Below are 6021 nucleotides of genomic sequence, written 5' to 3' on the forward strand. Positions count from 1 at the left end.
ATGAGTTTCTAATGGATTATCTAGCCAGTTGCAGAGTGGCACATAAGCAGTTGCACAGTGACACATAAGCAGTTGCACATTAGAACATAAGCAGTTGCACAGTAGAACATAAACAGTTGCACAGTAGTACATAAGCAGTTGCACAGAGTGCATTATCTTTATTGGTTTTAATTTTATGTGACAAATTTTCTTTTCTTTCCCATCGCAGTAATGAGTGTGGGCTGTTCGCACTGCTTAACGCCACCGAGTGGAACGGTAGCCAACTGCCCAACTACGAACCCAAGGAAGTACTCAACATCGGGAAGAAGCTGACATATGATTGGGTCACCAGTGTGCACAACACTGCCCCATGGAGGAAGTTGCTGAGATACGACAAGGACTAGGTCAGTACTTTTTTTCTTTCTCTGCTCCACGGAGGAAGTTGCTGGTTTCCACAATTTTTAAGCAGATTTTGTAGTTGCACACTAGTAGCAATTCCGTTTGCAAGTCAAATATCATCACTTTTTTGATACATTAGGAGCACTGGACATACAATTGTTCAACAACTAAATATTTAACCAGTTGCCAACAAAGGCACAAATAGCAACCTTTTTTACACAGTGCATGAACTAATTCAAGGAGCATAAATTAGATAAAGAGAAATCATATGTGCTGAATGTGTCCACTTGGTCCTAACGTAGCTAAAAAACATCATTCTTTTCCTTTTTTGTCTCAAAGTTACAAACGATGAAACAGAATCACAGTAGCCTGAGTGGACACACACCAACAGTGTACTCTGTAGATTGGCACTGGCTGCATTTGTTTTTCTTCTTTGGGTGTAGCTCCAGCGCCGATTTGTACCGTCGACTCTTTGCCCTACCATTTGTAGTAGACCTTGGAGGATCCCTGGGCACAAAATCACCAGAAGCTTGTGCAGGGGATGCAGCCTCCAATGGGGCAGTAGGACCATCACGATCACCTGTGTAATAATCATATAAAAAATTTAGTATTTTTTTTGTTGTGCAACGAGCACTGATGTTCTCTGCAACCACACAACCCATGTTGTGCAGCTAACTGGTTGCTCTGTGCAAGTTAAGTTAAAAAACACATGCAGTAGCACGGGCCGTCATGGTACTTGGATTGTAATCGCCTATGGGCAGAACAGGAAAAACAAGTTAGATTTTCAGCTTGATCCTCAAACTAACACAGTGTGCGCAACTAGGTAGCCTATTTTCTATGCAACTGAGCACCATGATGTGTGCAACTGGAGTTACAGACCTAGTTTGATGGGGAGTTGGAGCAGGTAATTACTTGTATGATGAGCCCCTTGAGTGCTGCCTGTAGGGCCATTGGGGGGAGCACGCGGGGGAGGAGATGGCAGAGGATGTCGTGCCCTGCCAGGAGGTGGAGGAGGTCCTTGAGGGTTGGCATCACCTATATCCAGAACAGGAAAAACAAGTTAGCTTTGTTATCTTTCATGCTTGAACTATCACAGCATGCGCAACTAGGCAGCCTGTTCCGTGCAACTGGCCATCATGATGTGTGCAACTGGGCACAATGATGTGTGCAACTGAAGTTACACACCTAGTTAGATCAGGAGTTGGGGCAGGTAATTACCTGGATCATGAGACCCCTGATTGCTGCCTGGAGGTGGAGGAGGTCCACGAGGGTCGCCATCATCTGATGGCCCCGTGGCAGCAGTCATTTTTTTCTTTTTCTTGGACTTGTTCAGGTGGCCGATCTCGGTATGTGCTGCGCGCATATGCTTGTATACCATAGCTTGTGCTGGATCAGAACCACTCGCAAACTTTGCTAGTTTCCGAAAATCATATATCATGTTCCTCTCCCTTAAGTGCTTCTTTGATTGAGGAGGCATTTCATCCGGTTGCTCATAACCAGTCCCTGACGCACTAGATACAGCAGTAGGTGTCCATCGTCTTAGAAGGTACCTTTCCGGTATGACGTCAACTCCAATATGTGTGAACACCTTGAGGATGTGGCAATAGAGGATGCCGTCCTTGTCCATTTTACAGCACTCACACAAATAGGAACCCTCCTCCACCCTTGCCTGCACCAAGTAGTTTCGAGAACCATATTTGGCAACAAATTCCTGGTTCGATCTGAGCTCAAATATATCAGCACCAACTTGGAATGCATTATAACGTCCAATCATCTCAAACTCTTCTCTGAACTTGCGGTAAAGGTCCCTAGTGTAGGTTTTGTACGCTTGCTTCTCTATTGGGAAGTTGGACCACAGCTCAATCTCAAGGTGTTTTGTCCTGTAATCATTACAACCTTACTTGGCAAGGATGTGGTTGTGGATTTTTTCATATTGCTTGCCGAAGTTCAACATTGAGTTGTGTGGGTTCACATATCTTTTCAGGACGGCCTTGAACCCCTCACTACGCTGTGTAGACTGTAGGAATGGGAAGAACCTGTGTTTGAAGTAGCACGGCACCCAAGTTGACCTGTATTCGTACAACTTCTCAAAGTGCATGTGCGTCATAGCCTCATACTTCACCATTAATCCAGCCCAATTCTGCTCAAACTCGTCTACAGTGAAGCTGAAGTCAACACACCTGTTGAAATCATCAGAGAGTCCTGGATTTCAGCACAACAGCCAACCAACTTTTTCCTAAGCTTTTTCATGATGTGCCATCGACAACAGCGGTGCACGGTGGTTGGAAAGATGCTCTGTATCGACTGGCTCATTGCACCATCCTGATCGGTGATGAAGTTGTCAGGAGGTTTGCCATCCATAGCCTCTAGGAATGCTCCAAAGACCCAATCAAAGCTCGATGTCAACTCCTGCCTCACAAATGCGCAACCCAGCATGAAAGATTGGCCATGTCGGCTTATTCCTATGAAGGGCGCGAACAACATATTGTACATGTTGGTCATGTAGGTCGTGTCAAACGATATGCAATCATGGTACGCCTCTGCATAAGCTTTTCGAGCTAAGCCATCCACCCAAAATATGTTGACAACTCTGTCCTCTTCATCATATTTCACCTTATAAAAGAAGTCTGGATCGGTTTTTTGTATATCCTTGAAGTGCGCAATTGTCTCAATCAAATCACCCTCCTTTGTGTCATCTCTACGGAAACTTGTACAAAGATTTGTTATTGCCTTTGGTCCGAATGGCACCATCATCTCAGATCCATAGAACTCTGCCATTATATGCATCATATGTCCTGCATAATACAAAAAACAAAACAGTATATCCTTTTTTTAGTTGCACGAATGCGCACACCCAACTGCACAGTAATAGGACATGTGTTGGCACAGAAGATAATCGCAGGAAATGGACACCTAGTTGTACCTTTTTAAAAATACTTTTGCACTTTTTGCATACATGACATTGTGTAGTTGCACAGTAAAGACAGTCTAGTTGCACAACAAGCACCAAAAGTGATATACAAAACATCATGGGAAGTTGCACACCAGTTGCACAGTTAAATCATTTCAGTTGCACAGTAGTACCATAACAGTTGCACACTGGAATGCCTAGAGGAAAACTTAATTCTTTAAGGGATGGATCATGTGCTCGAATGCGCACATCCAGTTGCACAGCAATAGGACATGTGTTGGCACAGAAGATAATCGCAGGAAATGGACACCTAGCTGCACCTTTTTAAAAACACTTTTGCACTTTTTGCATACAGGACATTGTGTAGTTGCACAGTAAAAACATTCTAGTTGCACAACAAGCACCAAAAGTGATATACAAAATAGCACGGGAAGTTACTGAACACCAGTTGGACAGTTAAGTCATTTCAGTTGCACAGTAGTAACATAACAGTTGCACATTGGACTGCCTAGAGGAAAACTTAATTCTTTAAGGGATATAGAAAAACACCACGCCTATAGTCAAGTTGCAGTTATACAAGATGCGCAGAAACTCCTTTTCATCAGGTGAGATGCCTTGGTGGGATATCAAGTATTTGGACAATGAAGGTTTGTTCACGAGCGGATGATTGTGGTCACGAACAAAGTGCGTCACCTCCCATCGCCCATCTATCAGCTTCACCAACATCTTCGCTTTGCACTAAGTCTGCTTTATTGTCTCACGTTTGCGCTTCTTCTTCTTCTTACTAATACCTGCCTCCTCTTCAGCAAATATTGGAGGTTCTTCTTCCATCTCCTCGTCAATGTCAACAGATTTTGGATCTGGAATAGGGTCCAGGATAGGAGGAGCCTCAGATCCTCCATCATCAGCTTTGGGCTTCTTGAACTTGTTTGCAGCAAAACTATTGTTTTATCAATTCATTGGTGCGGGGTGTCCGTCTAGATGTGTTCATCTTGATAGAGAAACCCATCCGTAGTGCGTAGCTGTTGTAGTGATCTTTAGCAATTTGAAGGCTGTCAAACCTCATGCCAACATAGGGTTCCATAGGTTGAGAACCGGCCTCATCCTCTCCTTCTTCTTCTTGCACAACTCCATCAATAGCCGCAGCTCCTAACTCAGTCCTGGTTGGACCAGGAACATTTGCCTCGGTTCCTATGTCATCTAGAGTATGGCTCTCTGACTGCAAAGACACCACTACAGGGGCACCACGGCTTGACGGCTGGCCTGCCACATTGTCATAGCCAATAGGGCTTCCACCACGACTTGCCTGCGTGTAGTAAACAAATCGCCCATTTTCTGAGCAATTTCCTTATGGTATGCTGGGTTGCTACTGATCCATATCATGAGGAAGCTCATTCAGATCAGGAGGCAACTCATTGAGATCAAGCATTTTTTTCCTTTTTTTCGATGCTGCCACACACTCACTGCACATATAAAAAAGAAGAAAGTGATGATCAGTTGTTAATCATAGAAAAGAGTGTTTCAAACAACCTAAAAACTTAGTAAATAGGCAGTTGCACACCATTTTATGACAATCTTAGTTCCAAAAGCAACATGTCTATAGCAGAATCTTTTATTATAACATGCATGCATTTTTTTGTTTCTGCACGGAGTTGTTATGTTAGTTGCACATTTCGCAGTAAATAGTTGGCAAGAACTTGACTTCTTTTTACTTCAGAGTTTTCTGACTTTTTCCTCTGCTTTTGTTGCAATGATCCGCATGTTTTCCGTTTTCAAGGAGCTTATTCAGATTTTTCTGCACATAATTGGGAAACAATTTGATGCTACTTTTGCAGATGTAAAATCCAGGTGAAAGAAGAGAAGAAGAATTTGATGACAGACTATAGATATATGTTTTTCGTCGCCGTTTCTGTTTCTACTTGTAGTATATTTGAACATATTTTTACACTATAGCTTGCAATAGGTGTGCTACCGGAATATATGTGTGGGACAAGCATATATGCGTGACTACTTTAATGTGGTTTTATGGCTTCAATAACCTTTGTTTATTTATCTGTTGCACATATTGCTACAGAAGTTGCTGTACTGCAGTTTTTTGGTTTTGGCTAGAATAGATCTTTGAGTTGGCCAGGATGCATATATCAGTTGGCCAGCATGCAAGTTTTAGTTGGACAGGCAAGGTGTTCAGTTTTGTTAGAATATATGTTTTCAATTTCCCAGGATGCATATATCAGTTGACCAGCATGCATGTTCTGTTGCACAGTCCATGTATTCAGTTGATTAGAATAGATGTTTCATTTTCCTAGGATGCATACATCAGTTGGCCAGCATGCATGTTCAGTTGCACAACCAATGTGTTCAGTTGGCCAAAATAGATGTTTGAATTTTCATGGATCCATATATCAGCTTGGACAGGATGCATGTTTCTGTTGCACATTCAATGTGTTTAGCTAGCTAGAATAGATGTTTCAGTTGGCCAGGATGCATATATCAGTTGGCCAGCATGCGTGTTCCGTTGCACAGACAATGTGTTCAGCTGGCTAGAATAGACGTTTTAGTTGGCCAGGATGCATATATCCAGTTGGCAAGCATGCATGTTCAGTTGGCTAGAATCATGTATTAGTTGGCCAGAAAAATATGTCTTAGTTGATTTGTTGAACACATGAAAGGGGGCAGGGAAAACTTGCTTGGCATGCATGTTTAGAAAAACATGTTCAGTTTCGATCTAGGAA

General features: G+C 42.8%; 1 pseudogene; it reads right to left on the reverse strand.

The window, feature by feature from the left end:
• Positions 1–737: 737 nt before the first annotated feature.
• LOC119338494 overlaps positions 738–6021 on the reverse strand; it is a 6468-nt pseudogene continuing 1184 nt past the window's right edge.

Source organism: Triticum dicoccoides, chromosome 7B (genome assembly GCF_002162155.2).
Source record: "Triticum dicoccoides isolate Atlit2015 ecotype Zavitan chromosome 7B, WEW_v2.0, whole genome shotgun sequence".
NCBI classification, from domain to species: domain Eukaryota; kingdom Viridiplantae; phylum Streptophyta; class Magnoliopsida; order Poales; family Poaceae; genus Triticum; species Triticum dicoccoides.